General features: G+C 42.3%; 1 protein-coding gene across 2 annotated transcripts in view; it reads right to left on the bottom strand.

Moving 5' to 3' along the window:
* The window catches only part of GZF1 (GDNF inducible zinc finger protein 1), a 186,050-nt gene that overhangs the window by 72,166 nt on the left and 93,225 nt on the right, over positions 1-20,659 (bottom strand). The window lies entirely within an intron of this gene.

Raw genomic sequence — 20,659 nt, 5'->3', positions numbered from 1 at the left:
ATTCTACTCTACACCATCACACAATTAGATTACAGCTATACCCCGTGAAATATTCGGCCTAGCTGCTCACATACGAAGACTACCCCATGAACTCCTCATCACTCTAATAAAAATGCAGCTATATCCCACGACAACCGGCCTAGCTGCTCACATAAGCATCAAACAGGCCTAAAGCAGCCAGAAGCCAGTCTGGGTGTCCACCCACCAGAGTGCACACATTCAACCGATATCTCCACCACCACACCTAATGCTAGGATGCAGCTACCATCAGGCTATTACATCAGCTGCACACATAACTGATGCACCCACGCACCCTACGACACTAACTCTCCACACTCGCTCTACTGACCTGGACTGCGGTCCCCAAGGGCGGTCAACCTACCAGCGCTTTGAGGTCATACCAATGATATATAGAGCGCTATATAAATGCCAAACAACATATGATATGGCATTTATAACGCGCCTATACACAAGTGTTTCAAGGCGCGACGAGGCAAGGGAGGGGAACAAAAGGGAGGATGGACAACGATCCTACTAGGCCAGGTGTCATTAAGATCACAACATAACATAACATCCACTATTCAATTGCCAAAATTACTCTGCGATGAAAATAGGAATGGTGGGGGGCGGGGGACTTGTTTCTGTCTTTTGCATCAGCCCACCCTGTTTTTATTTTTTTTTTTTATTGGTTTTTTTCAAACCTTTAAAATGACAACGTATAAACATATAACATACAAACGTATAACACTCATCAATTGTGTACTTTCAGGCGGATTTCCTCATACACTGTTGTCTGGCATATCGTGCAATTTCGAGTTTTACAGGCGTGTTCACTGTGTTGGTGTCCTCATCAGGCGATTTTCAATTGACTCCAAAAGACGTGTTAACGGGAGTATCAATTTGAAATCTGTTCCTTGATGCATCTGTTTCCACCAGTCGTCTGTGCATAAGGATGGATGATTTACACTCCGTGGACCGAAATGAATTGTTCTTTCAGATCTTAGCTTAGTGCAAAATAGCACTAGGTGTTTGAGTGATTCATTACCTTGCAAGCAAAATCTACATTCGGGTTTTAGATGCTCATTGCTCTTCCATAAGCGGAGACGTTCCATGGTTTTAAACAAATTTAATCTGAACAATAGAAACATCCTTCGGGCTTGCGGATCTGGAAACAATGTAATGTATCGCTGTTGGGTGTTAAAGGCACGTATCTCCAGTGGCGCATCACACATTAATTTGGCCGCAGATCTCTCAATACATGTTTGTTCCCAGTCAGCGCGCCAGATTTTGAGCTTTACCGCATGCGGGTTTTCATGAAGCATATCAACTTTAATATCATGGTTCTGTAATAACACTTCACATCTATTCGACAACATTGAAGCGACGTTAGAGTTACCAGCTGAGACATCATAGAAGATGTCAAATTGAGGGATTTGCGCCCGAATACATGTTTTGCGATAGAAATTTAGCAGGCTCCAACTAATCCTAGCGTGGATCGATATTAACGATAATTCATATCTTATGCATGCGGTCTTCACGCCCTTCGGAAGGGCTAGTACTTTCGGCCAAAAGCAGTTTTCTAGCGAGTCCCAAGTTTCATAGGAGCATCCAAGGGCGTTTTCTGCCCCATATGTCAGCACAGGGATTACCTTTTGATGGTAAAAGGCCAAGACAGGTTTTATCGAGAATTTACCATATCTTTTGTGAATAATGATTGCCTGGCTTGCAATTTGCTTACATTTCCTTTTTATGTCTGCCTGCCACGGTCCATCGTTTATTGATGAACCTGTATGCATTCCAAGGTATTTAACACTGGAAGATATTTGCAGAGATTCTTGGCCTAGAGTCCAATTCAAGGTGCGTCTATGCGCCACCCATCCGCCATTTAGGTTTCGTAGGACCAATATTTCACATTTTGTTGTGTTGATCGATAGGTGATTGGATGTAACGTACTGTTGAATAGGGTTTCATTTTCTTTGTAACCCAATGGGCGTTACATCCAAAACGATCAAGTCGTCAGCATAGAGTAGCCAACTTAAATGTGATTTGGCCACTTTCGGCGGGAATGATTTTATTGCAACTATTGATTTGCCTATATCCGATAAAAAAGGCTGAATAGTGCTGCATCTAACGGGCACCCCTGTTTCACTCCTTTAAAGGTGTTAATCACTTTGGATAGTAGCCCAGTTTGATCTAGTCTTACTCGAATTGAGGTGTTTGTGTTGAGTTCTTTCATTGCAGCTATTAGATCTAACGGGCATCCCCAACGCTCCAATTTTTCCCACAGGATGGCTTTGTCGATAGTGTTGAATGCGTATGAAAAGTCTATGAAAGCTAAATAGACCTTCGTATTCGACTTTATTGCTTCCATTTTGATGATGTTTAAAAGAAGTAAGTTCAGCGAGCATCCCACCTGCTTTACAAAACCTGATTGGCGATTATCCACGTGGTTCGATGTTAGAGGCCAGGCAACCAATTTTCGTTGCAGCATAGTGGCATAGATCTTACTTAGGACGTCCAACAGAGCGATTGGTCGGTAATTTTCGGGTTTGTTCTATCGCCTTTTTTGAAGACAGCTACAATGATCACTGTCTTCCAAGATTTTGGAGTCTGGCCAGTTGTGTTTATTCGATTAAACAACGTTTCACAGATGTCTGCCCATAGCTCTGGATGTAGTTTAATGGTAAAATTTGTCAGACCGCCTGGACCAGGTGCACGCACATTTTTTGCTTTCTTGATGATGCTCACTATTTCATTTTTCGAGTAAGACAGGGCCCACGGTTTGAACGTTTTTTATGGTTGGGCCATCAATTGACTCTGTTGCTTTATATAAGCCTTCAAAGTGGGTTACCCAATCTGATTCTGACACCATACATGCTTTTATGGCTTTTTGTGGGGCATGCAGATTGTTGATGAGCTTCCAGAAGTCTGGTGTGTTTTTTTATTTTTTAGAACCATCAACATCTGTTCTGCATCATTTTGAGACATCGCATGCTTGTGAGATTTTAACCAGTTTTTATATCTTTGCTTAACCACCTTTATATCGCGCTTACATGATAGAACATTCATGTTCTTCAACCTTCTGATTTCTCGACGCATCAAGCGCTTGTGATTCAACAATTCTAGGTCGAAACAATGTTGTCGTTCAAAAGCCATGTGATTAAGCCCTGTTTTCTTGGTTTTAAATTGTGTTAAGAGATGGTCATATTCAACATTTGGGCTAACATTAAAATATTGATTTACCAGATGTTCCAAATCCTGTGTGTCCAGAGTTAACCTCACTCTATTGGATTCCACTTGGATTTTATGGGGCCATAATTCAAATGCTTGCTTGGACGTAGTTATGTATTCCGTTACTAGCATATTGTGGTCGCTTTTAGTTTTTTAAATAATTTTCAGCGATATTATCCGTGGATGTAAGGCTTCTGACACAAACATGTAGTCAATAGTTGACGTCAAACCATTGCGATGCCAAGTACAGGCCGGAGGCACATAATCACAGGTGTTTCCATTTAATAGTTGTATATTGCATATGGAACACTCTTCGGACCATGAGTTGGCTAAGGATGTTTTTTCTGCAGCAGATGGTTTGAACAGATCAATATTTAAGTCACCACAGATGATAATGTTCGGCCAACCAGACGTTTCCAACAGTTGATAAAGTATTTCCATGGTTTGATCAATAAAGTCCTGTTTTCCAGCACTTCTGTGGTGCCAATACAGGTTTACTACACTTAACTGATTGGTGGACTTCTCTTCATGATCTTGCTTTGTCATGGAGGTTACCTGGATAAATGGAGAGTGGTTAATTGAATTCACAATCCACCAGCCCGAGGCTTTCCTAAACATGGTGGCCATACCCGACGTCGGACGTCCTTTTAATGATTTTAATGCAGGGTTTAAGGCCACCTCAAATTCACTCACAAGTGGGGTTTCACTTAGCCAAGTTTCTTGGTGACATGCAATATCTAACGAAGCAAGTCAGTTTGATTTAAACAAATGTGAAAAGCCGCGAGTATTCCAGGAAGCCAATCTACACACATTTTGGAGTGCGTCTGCCTGGCATTATAGATGATTTTTGCCACACAGGGCTGCAGACAACCATTGCCACTCGTGCTTTCCTCTGCTTGGACTTGGAGACTTGTTGCTAGATACACTTGGGGCATCGAGTCCAGCATTACCGTATATGGTGATTTGTAGGTTTTTTTTACGTCGCTTCGTCTCAGAGGCATCGGGTGACAGCTCGTAACGGGAGTTTTTCAGATGTTTCTGAGTGTTTTCGACCAAGTGCTCCGTTTGGTTTGGTAGACAAGGGCACGTTTTTGAGTCTAGTTCTACCAGTTCCTTGGGTCTTGTCATACTCGCAGCAGAATCCTTAGGTAGTACTTTAAAATTGCGTGACTCATCGTCTCCATGGAGAACTTTATGAGATGTTTCAGTAAATTTGAAAACATCAAATCCTAAGGAAAACAGGGCGACATTGGCATCCAGTATTGTTGATGCAATTATGGATGACGAGACAGGAAGCACCCCTTTATCATTCCGTTTTTCTTCGTAAAACTCCACTATCTACAAGTCATTTGAGCTTATAGCATGTAAGGCTGGCACAAGATGTAAAAGCCTAATCGTGTTACTTCGATTCAATATTAAGTTGTCAGAGGATTCTAATCTTTCAATGACAAGTTTGTAGGTGGAGAGCTTCGAACTCGAACTTCGCAATATTATAGGCTGAGGTGTTCGAAAGTCATTCAAAAAAGCCTTTGAGTTTTGTTTTGGACACTCACAGGTGCCTGTCCTACCACTGATCAGGGTTCTTACAGACTCACTATGCGGCATCACAGCTGCCGTGTTGACAGGAACATGTGAGCTGAGCCAAGTGTTTTCAAGGGATGTGAGCCGTGGCTCCTTAGTACAGCGCATCCTTTTTTGTTCTAGAGTCTTAAACACTGGGCTATCAGACGATTTCGATTGCTCCTGATGTTCGTCCTTTTCGACAATAATGTGGCAGGTTCTTCTGGGTGTAGACAGTTTTTCTTGAGTCGTTTGCGTAATGATCTTTGGACAAATACTTGAGTTTGTAATCGTTGTACCTATTTTTCCTACGTGGGGCTCAATTACAGAACTGTTTACCATTGCATCAATATTCATTTGGGTGTCTCTCACTGCATACCTCAGAGTAGGGTCAGCCTCCACATCTGGGTTTACGTCTGCCACCTCGTCATCAGTTGATAAATTTAGCAACTCACTGGGTAGGTCATGATCCATATCTGTCACAATCACTACGTCAGGCGTTAAGGAAGTTTCTGTAGCGAGTGATGCTTTGTGCGTTTTCACATTTGTTGAGGAGGCTGCCTTTTGACACTTATTAATGTTGTTTGCCACGTTCTGGACCACATTTATATTACGCAGAAATTTCGGGGCCCCCTGTAGTGTCTTATTTTTAAGATCCCTTTTGATTTTTAGATTTCTTCACTTGTTTTAGGGAGGGTTTAGGTGGGGGCTTGAATATCAGCGCGTTAGTTTGTGGCGCCCCGTTAAAAATTGGATAAATAGTTACTGGGTCTACTACAAGTCCTGTAGAGGAAGTAGTATCGATAGCATCTGGGCACAAATTTCCCTGTGAGGAAGATGGCACCTGGGAGTCAAGTAATGCTTGATTCGCATTCCCCCTCGCCTGTTCAAATGCAGTATGAAACGGAATGTCAACCATAATATCTTCAGAGGGTGCAATCAGTGTTGACATAGTTTCTGGAACATGCGTAGGCACATTCCCAGTTATGGATGTCAAGCCTGGCGTAGTTGCCGCACTTAGAGATGAGGATGTCACAAGATTTTTTAAAGAAGGACCAATCGGACCAGACAAGCCTGAGTGCCCAACTCCGTTAGCTATCGTTGCTTCTAAAGGCTCTTGAGGATTTTGCTCAGTTTCACTTGAGCCACATTAATTTGAGGGCTTATGGCACCGATTGGAGGAGGTATCTTCTATTATGAAAGTATTTTGGTGTTTTTGAAGATTTGGCGTAGTCCCATTACGTTTAAATAATGCAAGAGCCTCTCTCGCTACCTCCGCCAAAAGTTTTTTATCAATTGTGTCATTTTTCCTTTGCTCGTTTAGCAAATTAAAGGATCTGTCCAGTCTTTTGATTCCTTCAGGTTGTTCGTTGTAAGACCGATCACATACTTCGATCTGAATCAATTTCGAATGCATTAGCGCCACAACTGTTGTCAAGTCCTTAGTTGCTTCGTGTATAGTTTCATACAATTTCATAAACGGAGCCATAGAAATCGCCATCAATGGGATTATTAGGGGTTGTAGCTCAGCAGGTGGCATAAGAGAGGTCCCTGCAGCACTGGGTACTTGGGCATGAGGTCGATTTGCCGTTGTGGAGTTTTTCTTATATGGCGTATTTTCGGCAATGGCCGTTCCATCATTGAGGAATCTTGAGAGTCATCAGATAGACATCCATTGTTGGCAGACAACTGTGAGGTAAAAGCATTATTAGGATACTGCTGTGGAGTTGTCAACCTTTTCTGAGAGGTCAGCACAGAGTTGAATACATCACGTTTGTGTTGTCCATTTGGAGTGGGATTATTTGTTTTAGAACGTTTATAACACACTTTAGCCCATATATCTTCATTAGAACCACTTAGTTGAGAGATTTCATAGGGTGTTTATCTAATTTCATCGGAAGTGAAGAAGGACCTTTATTGGCTCTCTCAAGGCACTCTTTATTCATTAACACCAAGTTTTCCAAAACCTTATTCACAACGCTCAGAATTTCTCCTATTGTCAGTGGGTGGTGCGCTTTTGTCCGATTGCGATATGATCACAGATCTATCAGACTGGGCATCCTGTTGGCGCGAGGCGAGCTTGTGACCTGTACTCAGAGCTGAGGGAATCGAGTGAGCAAGCACGTCATCAAGGTGAGTCACACAGTACACACTACGTGTCGTGTGAACAGGAGAACTGGCACTTCTTGGTCTAGGCTGATCGGGACTACTAGTAACTTGCAGCAGGCAAGGCAAGGCGGCAGACGTCGGGGGTGCCCCGTCTCCCCAATCGTCCGTTTCACACGCGTTCATGACATCGTGCACACAGCCGATCCCATCGGGAGCGCATGCATTTGCAGGCGCCGCCTCCGGACTCGCCTCCATAATGGAACCGGCAGCGTCTTCACGGGCGCCGTCTGCGTCAAGGCTCGGCACCCTCCCCGAAGCGCCTCCCCCACTTTCACCATCTACTGCATTCGATAGCAAATTTGTCCAAAGCTCAGCGTCGGGTAAGTCAACTAATTTAGCGCTAGCGTTTGGGACTGATCTGCATACATTTCCCTCATAATCAGTAATGGCAGTAGATGGCGGTTCGACTTGAGGAGCGGCTTGTAGCATAGAGTTATTACTCGCACACTCAACAAGCGTATTTGCGTGTGGGTGTGGACAGGCCGCTACATAAGCTTCGAAAACAGGCGTCACAACGTCAGAAGTGAGTGCACAATTTTTAGACATACGTGTTGAGTCCGTAGGATCGGAAAGTTCAACAGAAACGGTTACATGCTCATCAATAGCTGAGTCTGGGTTTGATGTACATGAAAAGTAGCGACTTACTTTGTTGGTGGGAGGGCGTTGGTCAGGTGCGCAAGAGGCGATTCCACTTACACCCTCACGTCGCTTTTGCGCCCTAGTCCTTAAAGCTGATGGAGTCCGACATTGTTAGGAGCCTCCTGCTCCCAAACTCGCCAAACACCAGGAGTCTCAGCCCTTCTCTCCTCAGGGCTTAACGCAACAAGGGCGGAGGAGGCGGCCACTTATAGTCAGCTGCTCAGGTAGTAGCTGAGAACGTTAAAGGCACACGCACTTCCTCACTCGTGGAAGCGTAGATGCTGCAGCAGGTACAAAACTCAGTAAAAGCGAGTCAGCCAGTCCAAGTACTCGCCACAGCCAAACAGTAGGAGTCTCAGCCCTTCTCTCCTCATCCCACCCTGTGAATTTGTTAAGGCTTGGTAGGAGCAGTAGTATAAACTAAAGGGCTCCTGGCAATTCCCTAATCTGTCCAAGTAGAGAGGTAGGTACTAAACATAACTTGATCAGGGCGTGGCCGAATATATAAAGACTCCAGTGAGCATAGAAATGTGAATGAATTTGCTCATAATTAAGTTGAAAGGAAATGTAATCATCACATTACAAAAGATGATCATGGTGTTAGGCATAGGTTAACAATATTACATAAAATATTACAAGGAGTATGTGGGTCCCATGTCATCTATTGGGAGCTATATGTCATTTCATTGGCTGAACCAAACAGCTGTATGAACAGTACGAGCAATCAATATTATGTGAGAAAGTCGACACGGTTGTGTTTCGGCCACTAGTAGTAGTTGAAAGATGCTTTGAATTGGGCGGCCTTCATCAGGACGGAAAAACAGATTGATAGATGCTCAATGAAGGATATGAATGGTGTTAGACATAAGTAAACAATAGTATAAGCTTGATGTGATCACAGGACTGAAACAAATTAGCATTAGAGGCAACAAATACAAATGCACATGTAAAGACAAAACATTTTACATAAAATATTACAAGGAGTATGTATGTCCCATTTCATCTATTGGGAGCCATACTTCATTTCATTGGCTGAACCAAACAGCAGTATGAGCAATCAATACTGTGCGAGAAACGTCGACAGGTACAAAAGAAAGAACTAGTAGGCTACGCTCCATCGATGTAATGGGATGTAATGGGATGTGCATATAAATTGAAGATGTCGTCATTCATTGGTTCGTGTACCATTAGCGCATCCTCATCCGTTGTCCTGACAGTTGTGATCTCCTCTTGGGTCGTCCCCGTTGTTCTCCTCTGTGAAAAAAAAAGGATGTTGTGGTTGTCGTCCAAGGTTGTTACTTGTGTTGCCTGGATAGCTATAGCTGGACGAAGCTGATGTGCCTGAGAATGTCACTTAACTGTTACGTCTATTAAATCCTCCTTGTTGTTGGTCAGTGTAAAAACTGTCTTGTAGATATGGATATGTCCTCTCTTCGCTGTAATTTTGTACATCTTTCTTAAATTTTTGTACTTTGTCTATTGTAAGGAGCTTGAATTTCGCAATTTCTTCTTCAAGTTTCTCTAGCTTGTTTTTAGCGTCTTGGACGGTTCAAGAAAAAGCTTTTCTATCTCAGCCAATTCTTTTCCTCGTTTTTTTACATACTTCATCAGTCGTATAAATAACTAGAATGAGCCCATCTCGGCTACACTTGTTCCCAACGCTGCTGAAATTAAGTTTAAATTTGGGATTGTCGATGAACACTCGAGGAATATTTCTCACTTGTAAACCTTCTGAGATAATCCCGGCCTTCAAATATTCTAGCATAAATTTGCTGTGCATTTCGGTTCAGATTTGTTTTTTTTTTTTTTTGGTTGATGGTCTCGAATGCATCTTCAGAAAAACCTTGGGCTAGAAGTCCTTGGAAATTGTTCAGTGTAGTGGGAGCACCCAAGAGTCTCTGGTAAAGTTCTTCTGTGTAGGAAACAATATTTCAATTCTCCATTGTAGTATAGAGAATGCCAACTGATTTTTCTGAGTGAAAAAAGGCACTGCAGCCGTGGGCTGTACTTTATGGTGTAAACTAAAGGGCTCCCTTATCTGCCCAGGTAGGGAGATAGGTACTTAACACAACTGGATCACGGCGTGCCTGAACACTGGATCACGGCGTGCCTGAACATATAAAGACTCAAGTGACCATAGAAATTTGAATTAATTTATTCACGCCTTGAAACACTTGTGTATAGGCGCGTTATAAATGCTATATAATATATACTACACACCTGAATACAGACTCTATCACTCACAAAACTATTTTCTGATCATTTCACAGATATACACAGGAATTATCATTCATTGAGCATCCATCCATCCTTTTTTCCGTCCTGACGAAGGCCGCCCAATTCAACGCATCTTTCAACTGCTACAAGTGGCCTAAACACAACTGTGTTGACTTTCTCACACAATATTGTTTGCTCATACAGTGGTTTGGTTCAGCCAATGAAATGACTTATGGCTCCCAATAGATGAAATGTGACCCACGTACTCCTTGTAATATTTTATGTAAAAAGTTTTGGCTTTACATATGCATTTGTTGCCTCTAATACTAAGGTTTCTCGGTCCTGTGAACACATCAAGCTTATACTATTGTTTACGTATGTCTCACACCATGATGATCTTTTGTAATGTGATGTCTAAATTTTGCTTTCAACTGACGAGTAAATTCATTCAAATTACTATGGTCACTGGAGTCTTTACAAATTCAGGCACGCCATGATCAAGTTCTGTTTAGTACCTGGTAGGAGGAGTATCCTTAAAGCTATGATTGAGAAGCCACAACACAGTATTGTTATTGGAATCAAGATGTCATGTCCTCCAAAAGGTACAGTGGGTGTCCACCATGTCGAGAAAAGGGCTCACGGTTTCACTTACAAAACACTGGGAGCTATTCATAGAACCCTGAAAATAAGTTTAAGAATGAGACGGCAGTTTCCGCGCCTTCTGTGGAGGCTGTAAGACCCTCAGATGTTGCCCCTTCATCATATGACAAGCTCTGTTATTAGTGGCTTTTCCACTTCACTTAGTGATTCAACAATACCAAGAAGTCAATGAATGTACAGAATTCGAATGAGGTGTGGTTTGACATCGAGAGACTGGTTGCTATAAAGGGTAAACTAGCATCAAAACAAACTGTAAAGAAAGCAGACTGGTCAGTCTAAAGAATCTGATCCGCAAATGCCATTTGAATATATTTGGTTTAAGAGAAAGCTGGGATCATTGTGGTTACTGGAGGATGTAACAACGGGACATTGTGGGAAGCAGGTACGTTCAATAAGGTTTATTGTCCAAGCCAGGATCAACTTCTGTAGTACAAACACAGGGGATGGTAGGGTCCACAGGACAGGATACACAGGAGGAACACCGGGATTGCCCCACACCCAATAATGGCCACTCTCACTCTGATCTCCCAACCGTCACTCTAAGAACACTCCGAGTGCCCACATTCTACCTACGCTAACATCACAGCACATGTTACATCACAGCCTGCCAGCTACCTTACTACAGAGGACTTCTTGTCAGGTAAGCTAAAAGTATGGGTTTGGGAACTGGCAGCATTCTATGCATCTGGCTCCATCAAGTATAGAAGCAGGTCATCTGCCTATAGCGAGATTAGAGATCCACAAGTTCTGAGCTGCATGCATGATGTGCATGAATAGAGTATAGTACAATGGACAGGAGTACCAAATTTAAGGTGATAAGATGGGTGGAGTGGGGGTGGGGCTCTCGGATGCCAGTCACACCAACACATTACTATGACTTGGTGTAGAGAAGTCAAATAACGAAATTGTGCCAGCAGCCGGGCCATACCGTAACTTGATAGGCCCACTCAGTCTAAAACATTTTTCTGCATTTAGCAAGTCCAGGATTGTCCCTATTACACCATGCCACAAAGCAGTGACATTAAACATGCGTAAATTCAACTGCATCAACGGTCCACTCCAGACAATAACTAGTCTCCCTGCACCATTGTCTGGAGTGCTGAAAGTGTTGCAGTGACATTGTTCAACAATTTTGTTATGAAGGCTCGTCATAGAGAATAACCTACAGAAGAAAACACTGAGGTGGGTGCAAATCAGGCTTCAGCAGTAGAATAAGTGGCTTAATCCATGGTTGTGGTAGGATTATTCCCTCTAACCCTTACTAGTTGACACAAGAGAAGAAGCAAATCAAACGTTTCTTTATATACGTTGCCTGTATCTAGTGGTCGTTTCGCCAAAAAAAGTACAAAATCTTCGCTGGTGGACAAGAGAAAATCTGTTGAAGGGGAAACCCTTCCACGATCAGGAAGTACAAGCGACTGTCACGACAGACACCTCACTCGCCGGGTCGGGGGCTCATTACCTTCATCACACAGCTCAGGGTCTGTGGTCTCATGCAGTGACAAAGAACCACATCAATCTGCTGGAACTACTGCCGGTATTTAAGGCCCTCCAGGCATTTGAGTTTCACCGAGCGAACCAATCTGTGCAAGTCCTGACAGACAGCAATATGGCAATGTTTTACATCAACAAACGGGGGAACACAAAAGAATTTTTAATTTTTAAGGAAACGTGAAGTTCGGTATAACTTGAGCCTTGTATCGATATGAAATACCCAATGAACTGGTCTTTAAGAGGAGTGGATCCACATCTCGTCGGTCATTAATTTTGTACATATGAGATACATTTCTTGGTTATACATTCTTGTATCTAATAATGTTACTGGTGATAGACTTATGTTGATATACGTAAAAAGTTTAGTGGCATTGACAAATAAGCTTACAGCATTTACTCATATGATGTTTGTTTACAGTCCAATTATGCTCAAGAAGAAGAGGAAAAAGCCTCAAAACGCACCAGCCATTAATATTGGACACACAGATGTTTCTTTTGATAATTTTGCTGATGAAATCTAATTCAGATTAAATAGTATAGTCAAATACTGTTTGTTGGTTGATTTGTGATGTCTATGTCTATGGACGGTATATTATAGTGTGCAGGGGACAAGAGGGTTCCAATCTTGGATCCTCTTCTACCTTTCCCTTCTTCAATGTGATCCGATAGTCCCAAAGACAACTCCGACCCCTGAACTGGTGGAACCAATCAGTCTTAAGAAAACCTGCATTTCGAGCCATCCCATGAAGATCTGCGACCTTACTGGGCTGAAAACCACCAATACTCTGGGACCTCGAGGCTGAGTGCCGTCTTGCTGAAACTTTGTTAGACTCCTGTTGGACCCCCAGAAACAAGATTCCACTCCTTGAAGTCCCCTCACCAGAGTGCTGGACCGAGACAACTATTCCACATCTGGTACCTTGAAAAGGGTGCTAAAACCACATAGCAGAATCCTTTGTTTGTTCCCTTTTTTGTCGACTGTTCCCATCCAGTTTCCTTTCTTTCATCACAATGACCAAGAATCCAGAGACCAGGTCCTGTGCTGCTGCATGGGGAGGGCGTCCATCTGCAAGCTCTTCTTCACTGCTGAGGTACTGTGTGGCCGAGTGGAATACTTACCTAAAGTCTTGTGTCGCTCCTGTGTGGCTAGGTTGGCGATTTGTGTGTTTGGGAGTTCGCCCAATGCGTTTGCCCAGGGCTAGCGCCATAACTCATCTAGGGAGCCTTCCAACAAGTCCCTGACCACTTTCTACTAACTCTGAAGTCTGTACTTACTTGTTAGACGCGAAATCCTGTGAACTCTTCCTGCATCTGTGCCTTATCCTGACCTGCCTACTGTTAGCCACTGGACCACCAGTGTCCCTCTTCTGCCTCTGAGATCCCTCATGCCTTAGAATAGGGAAGGACTTTTAAAGTATTAGGCCTCTGACTAGAAAATCTAAGAAGTGATGCTAAGTACTTACTTGCTAATGTGTTAGTGTTGTAACTTATCTCTGAAATATAATAAATTACAAAGTGTTACAAAGTTGTTAATAGCCTGTGAATTGCTTATTAGCATTCTGAAAAGTATACAAAGTTATGTACTTACCTTTGAATTGTGTTCCATTCGTCTAGAAAGTAAAAGAGCTGCTATTACTGTATTATTCCTTAAACTTAATAAATGTATTACCAATAGGGTTTTACCCACCTTGAATAGCATATTGCCATTCTAAATGTCTAACATTAGGTGTTGCTTACCTTGAACTGCTTACTGCCTTTCTGAAATATCTTGAGTTCTTGCTTACCTTAGAATTGTGTTCTACTATTCTGAAAAGTAATATTGGTATAACTAGATATTCCTGAAATAGAACAAGTACACAAGTTTTTACCAATAAGATTTTACTCGCCTTCAATAGCATACTGCCATTCTAAATGTGTAATAATGAGTTCTTACTTACCTTGGAAGTGCATACTGCCATTCTGAAAAGTAATTTACCAGTTATTAATTACCTTTGAATTGTGTTCCACTAGGTAATATGGGTGCAACTGCATCAGTCCAGAAAGAAGAATAAGTTACATACATTGCAAGGTACTTACTATGGATGATATAACTATATGTTATGGAGAATTCTCTTACTAGGTTTGGGAAATTAGCCTTATGAGTCCCCCAGCAGCTTTGCTGGATTTTTGGGGTTTGTTTTTTTCTCCTGCTAAGAGTGAGACTCTTTTCCTCCCACTCTTAGGCATGATTTGAGGTATGTCGACTTTTTGTGTGCTTTCGGGCTATGGGTTTTATTTTACTCCATAGGGTATCATCTGTTTTTGTGTATGTGTTACACAGCACCCTCAGTGCAGTAACACAGGGGTGTCACTGTGACTCCCAAACATAGACTCCATACCCTGGGACTGACTACTGTCTCCCACGGCATGTAAAGTCACCATTGACTTTACTAGTCCAAAATTGTGAACAGAACCAGTACAAACCATCATATTGTATAAGTACTGGAAGGGGTTAATTCGATTGCCCTTGGGTCTGTTTCCAAGGGGGCACTGTCCAGTCCCCCCTTGTCGAGTTTCTGGCTGGTGAAAGTGGTTACCACGCAAAATATTCAACCAGAATATTTCCTATGGGATATTCCCATTGATTTTAAACGCACCACTTTTTGGTGCAATGTTAAAGATACCACCGGTTTATTTATTTAATATTAAATCACCGGTTGGGTCTTTTTGCCAGAACTCTTTTCTAAAATGGCGTTTGTGTCCGTCTCTGTAACTCCAACCAAGGTCAGGCCCATTGTTCAACTTTTTGGCGGGCTTCTCCACAGAAGCCCTCCAACTGGTGCCACTCTGTCTGGGTTCCACAGGATGTGTGGGTGGGGGAATTGGCACCCTGGACTGCGTTGCCTTAGCAACCCAAGTCACACTCTGTTCTGATTGGGCCAGTGGTGAGCATGTTTGAGTGACAGCTAGGCTGTTGAATGGGGTTTTTTCTGCATAAAAGCAGGGCTTTTGGGACTGTAACTTCAGAAGTCGCCACAGGACCTAAGAAATCCGAAGAGGGGAGAAGCTGAGCCATCTGCAACGACGACACCACCGGTGGAGCCCTGCTGCAATGACCTTACCACTTTCCCGACGACAAGAGAAGATCTTCTGCTGAAAGAGTCTTCTTCCTCTGAGCTGGTGGGATCAACCAGTTCGCCATTTCGCCTTCCAGGACGTCTCTTGGTCGAATCGCCTGTGCCAAGCACCCCGGCAGCTGGATAGCCAAGCTGCACCACTGTGACCGCGAATACCAGGAACACACCTTTTCACCGACGAACTCCGCGGCTTGTTTCTTCCCTGGGCAGTGCAACGACTCAAGTCTTCTCCTCGACGAGATCCTCTCTTCCCCTGGTCGAAACCACTAACTGCACCCGCTGCCAGGAACAACTGTCACCGCTGGAGCTTCCTCACTCTTTAAGGTACTGTGTTCTTCCTGGCCTCCCTTTCTTCGGTTTGCCCAAGGTGACCCTTAAATTTGTATTTATTTGTATTTGTATTTATTGACTTATAAAGCGCCTTACACCAAGGCGCTGAAATCTTTGGCTTTCCAACTGGGTTGGCCCCCAGACCTTCTAACTTTGTCTTTTGAATCACCCCAATCTCTTTTGAACATTTCTAGAAAGACTTGAATGCATTGCTAAACCGTGTGATCTTGGGCACATTTCGCCTTGCTCCATTCAAAGTGGTCCTGGCCTATGAACTTTGGCTCTACAGTATACCCTGCCTTCAGTAACTTGATTTTGTCTCTTAAAAGTGTTGGGAACTGTTTTATTTTTATGACCTGCCTTTTTCTCTCCCTTCAAAATAATTATTGGAGTGCCATCTAAGTTACACGCTCACCTCTGTTTTGGCAAAAAGTGGTGTTTTAACTTAGACTTGTCTAGTAATTGCTAAGGGAGGTGTAAATACTTTTCTGATTGTGTTGGAACTTGCTTTTGATTAATAGTGCTAGTGTATTTTCTAAAGTGTGTTAAATAAATAATTATATACTTTTGAAACAAAGCTCTGGTCAGTGTTTGCTTGTTCTACTGTGTTTTTGGCCCTATTGTGTATCCTCTGTATACTGCCTAACCCTTCTTGAGAGAAGTCCGACTGCTCAGCCACAGCTACCAGGTAAATCTCGGTGGTACAGACTGCTACCAATTGGGTTTACTCATACGTTACAAGGTACTTACTTGTAACATGGTTGATATAACTATATTATTCCTGAAACTGAATAAGTAACATAGTTTACTACCACTAGGGTCTACTTACCTTGAATTACATACGATCATTCTAAAAGTCTACTAATGTAGTTTCACTTCCCTTGAATAGCATGCTGCCATTCTAAAGGTGTAACACTAGGTTTTACTCACATTGAACTGCATACTGCTATTCTAAATTAGGTTTTTGCTTTGGTTTACATGCCATAAGTATGGTGTTGGTTTTTAGAATTGTGTATATGAATAATAGTACTTACCTTTCTAAAGAATTTGCTTTGCCTATGTGTGCGTATATATATATATATATATATATATATATATATATATATATATATATAAAAGAAACCAATATTTTCACAATACATCAGTGTATCACTGTTTATTTGGACCATATGTATGCTGCAAGTTCTTCGTTCCAGGCTACAGCCGACTCTACCTCCTAAAATAAGCCTGGCTGCTCTGTTTTTGCAATCAAACATAATCTTATTATAAGGTTGTAGCACCGAGATTTGGAGTTTCTGTATTGCCCAAGGTATAGTTTCATTAAGTCCCTTTGGGTGGACTTTAGAAAAAAAACTGTCCTACCAGGAAATATCATGTATAAAAGACTACACTGTGAAAGGTAGCCCAACTTACAGGGGTACCCCCTAATTATACGCGTACCCCCCAATCACGCTCACACAAGATTAAAGTTCACCCCTCTAGGGAATTAAGGCCAAGAGTCTTTATCTTGCAAGGATAACAAGTTTATTCTTTACAGAAAATGAGGAGGGGGGCAAAGAACTCTGCTCCTGAGCGCCATTCTGTCCCTTAGGGTTCTGGACTCCTGCAGACTGGTGCCAAGCAGGAGCCTTATATTCCGTTTACCTTGCTTACTGGATACTAGCATGGCTCATCCAAAATTGTCCTTCCTTTTCAAGGGATGCTGCAGTCTTCCTTCTTGAATGGCTGGGTTTCCGTTTAAGGCAAACTACTTAGCATACTTTTAGCCTATGCAAAAATGCATTATAGCTCCCGTTTATCATCATTTTGCTATATTAGAAACATTTATATATAAACATATTTTCCCTCCATACTTCACTCAATATACTCATATTTTATCTGTTATTTGGTCCAGTAATTCCCCTTAAAACCTTTTCCCATACTTTTCCATTGTGTACATGAGCCCCAGCCTGCCTGGGTTTTTTGATGGACAGGAAACAGCTGCTGAGTTACCGTGTGCTCTCTGCCAGCCTTAGCGAACACCACAGCAATGCCTGTAGTTTATATTTAGCAGAGGCTGCATTCCTTTTGGCACAGAGCCTACTTCTGCCGTGTGTTGAGATTTTAAAACTACATAGAATAACATTTACAAGTGTATTCCGCTAATAGTTATTTACACCTTATATTTGAATACTAACTATCTTCATTTAGTGGCTGGCCACGTCTGTGCGGGATTATATTTGCATGAAAAAGGCTTTCTCTGTGCTATAGTGTTTAGAGAAGTCTTGCCTAATTGTAAAGCGCTGGGGGCGAGGGGGTTTGCAGGAAGGGACTAGCTCCTCCCCAACAATGGATACAAAAGTATCTCTATTGTACTGCACTGTAAGGTGCAGTGTGCAATTGTAAAAATACAAGAATTAAAAAGGGAAACAAAGTTTTCCGATGCTGATAGTCTGAAGGACTGATCAGTGCCCCCACAACAAATGAGCAAAAAGAAAGTGAAGCTGAAGGATTTGCTTCCCATGGAAATGTCGGGACGGGATAAAAAAAAAAAATAGAGCAAAATGAAAAGGATATGAAACTATGGAGACAAAGTTACAAAATGAAAATCTTTATTAATCAGGCCGAAACTAAAGAGCGGCCACCAGCTTACTCCCCAAAGCCAATGTAGGGCGAAATAATCACCATTGTGCACAAATGCAGCAACATGGCACCTTGAGCCTTATGGCCAAGCCAGGACCAGATACACAAAATGAGCCAAAAAGGGTTTCAATGGCAGAAGAACTCCCTAGAGGTTCTTCTGACAGCAAATATAGGCCAGTGATCGACAAATGAAAAATAGGGGAAAGGCGCACTCAAATCAAAGTTAGGAGGCCTTACAAAGTGGCATAGAATTCCCAAATCCGAAATTCTGTCTCAGCAGTCCCTATAACGCAACAGTTGGTAATATTATTTCAAATGTTCCCTAATTTAGGCCAGAAGAAAATAGAAGCTTTCTTCCTACAACCTGATAATTAATCTTCCATCTGCCCAACACACAGTTGGGTTTAGGTTTGATTTCTGGATGTTGAACTGCTAGAGATTTGACAGGTCATTCCAGAGGGTGGTGCTGAAGGAAGATTTAGTTAGGGAGGTTAACTGGGAAGAAAATATGCAGTATAAAAATTGGAAAATGAGTAATAGTATTTCGCACTTTTACATTGGGAAAACTATTCAATGCCATTTGGGCGATTTATTTCTCACTGTATGGATTGTTGAATATTGTGATTGTAGATGCAAATGAAACAAACTAGGAAAAAGGTAGTCTCTGAGATGGAGTCGCATCTCTAAGGTGAGAATAATATCAGAGAGCCCAATTGTGTGGGAAATCAAACATGTGCAACTCCCAACCAGCAAACAAAGAGGTAACTATCCCCTCAATTAGAGATGCCCCATACCAGACATTTCTGCAAACAGCTGCTACTCAAATTCTGCAAGTGCAACAATACAGCAGGTGAAGAATCAGTCTGGCGAGCATTGCATTGCTCGTCATCCCATGTTTAATCCCCAAGGGCAATAAAGATCAAAGAAAACTTGCAAAAAAATCCATGGCTAAATCTAGGCTGAATGATCCCTCTTTGTAGAGCACAGCACGCCAATTCGGATAGCTGAATTAATAACCTCACTGTCTGGCATAAAAAAGTCAAGAGCAAGGGCTGACTAAAGAAACTATTTCGATTGACACCTTAGATTGCCATTCTGTTAAAATTGTGGAAGGCTGAGCGGGGATTGACAAGAAACAAATAGGTTTGCTTAACCCGTGTGATCTTTAATAGCGTTTAACTGGTATGGATTGGACAAACGGATCTAGGGAAACAACTACAGCTAAGGGTTTCTCTAGCACCAGGGTCTACATCATTTGACTCTCCAAATGTTAAGAGCAACTCCTCCCATCAACCCTAGCCAGCAGTAAGCAGTCAAAGGAATCCTAGCTCAAAATATCTGGACAGCCACCAGTTGCAGAGCCCTGCTCTAAAAGAAATGGGTAGATACAACACAAGGTGGGGGTCTTATGTTCTTACATATAAGGCATTTTAAATGCTTCACTTCTCAGGGAAGGTAAATTATACCCTATTCTTACAAAGCCCTCTCCCTTCCAAAGAAACTCTAGTCTACAGCAGAAGTATTTTAAAATGGTGGCAATCTTAAAGTCCAAAACCTAATCTTAATCAGTCTGTAGCCTTCCGACTACTCCATTCTATGGAACTGAAATGTTCAAAGGTCTTGCACCAACATACGTGTACACAAACTTGAACATAAGAAATTCAGCACTATTCCAAGTATTCTTCGGGGTATGTTCTTGAAGCACCTATCCAGCCTGGTCTTGCCAGCTGGCCCCTCGGTTTCCCCCAGCAGTCTCAATATCTACCTCTGAATCACCTCTCCTTTAGACTCTCATTCAGTTTGGCAAGTCTCTCAGGTTGATGTGTTTGTCCGTTCTCAAACATTCTCAGCTTCTCTCTGGGCATTCTCGTCATTGAGGTTTCAGCCTGTTTCCTTAACCGCTCCCAGGTTTCAGGCTTCTCAAGTTTTCTTAGCAGGTCTTTCCCATTTCTTCGATTCAGTTCAGGTTGTTCAACTGGTCCTTCCTGGGACCTTGTGTCGGGCGCTGGGTTTTCAGTAGCCCCTCTGCCCCATGAAACTTTGGTTTCACAAAGGGAAATGTCTGGAAGTTTCTCAGCAAGTCCGCTCTACTGGACCTTTGGTTTAGTTCGTTTCTCCAACTGGCCCCTGACTAGTCCATTTTATATAATATTCACACTAAAATGGAGGACGGTGCTCTTTTGAGGGACCCACGGGGTGCAAGAAATGGCACTAAAAAAGCAAAGGGCCTTACAATCATCCTTTCTCTCAATTTGTGATGCAGATTAGGGGTCTTGGCTTTAATAGAGGCCCAGCCTCATTCGAAGACATATCCATTCTCTACCCGGTTGTCTGATATGAGACGAGCAAATTGGTCATTCCTCCACTGTGTGGCCATCTCGCATTCAGTCAATACAGAGCATGATCAAACCAGTTTTAATGTTTTGCCCATACAGGAGCCACACTTGTCAAAGAGACACATTATGGGAGAGAGCTGACTAGACACAGAATTGGCAGAGGAGAAATCTTAATAAAAACATCCTACCGTACCATAAGGAGAAAAACTGTTAAGAATGTTGTAGAAGTCAAAAGACGTAAAGTGAAATAAAGTTTTTTTTAACTGTAAAAACACAGAAAATATT

The sequence above is a fragment of the Ambystoma mexicanum genome, chromosome 4q (genome assembly GCF_040938575.1).
Source record: "Ambystoma mexicanum isolate Mex_15411 chromosome 4q, UKY_AmexF1_1, whole genome shotgun sequence".
NCBI classification, from domain to species: Eukaryota; Metazoa; Chordata; class Amphibia; order Caudata; family Ambystomatidae; genus Ambystoma; species Ambystoma mexicanum.
This window is presented reverse-complemented; position numbering and strand designations above follow the sequence as displayed.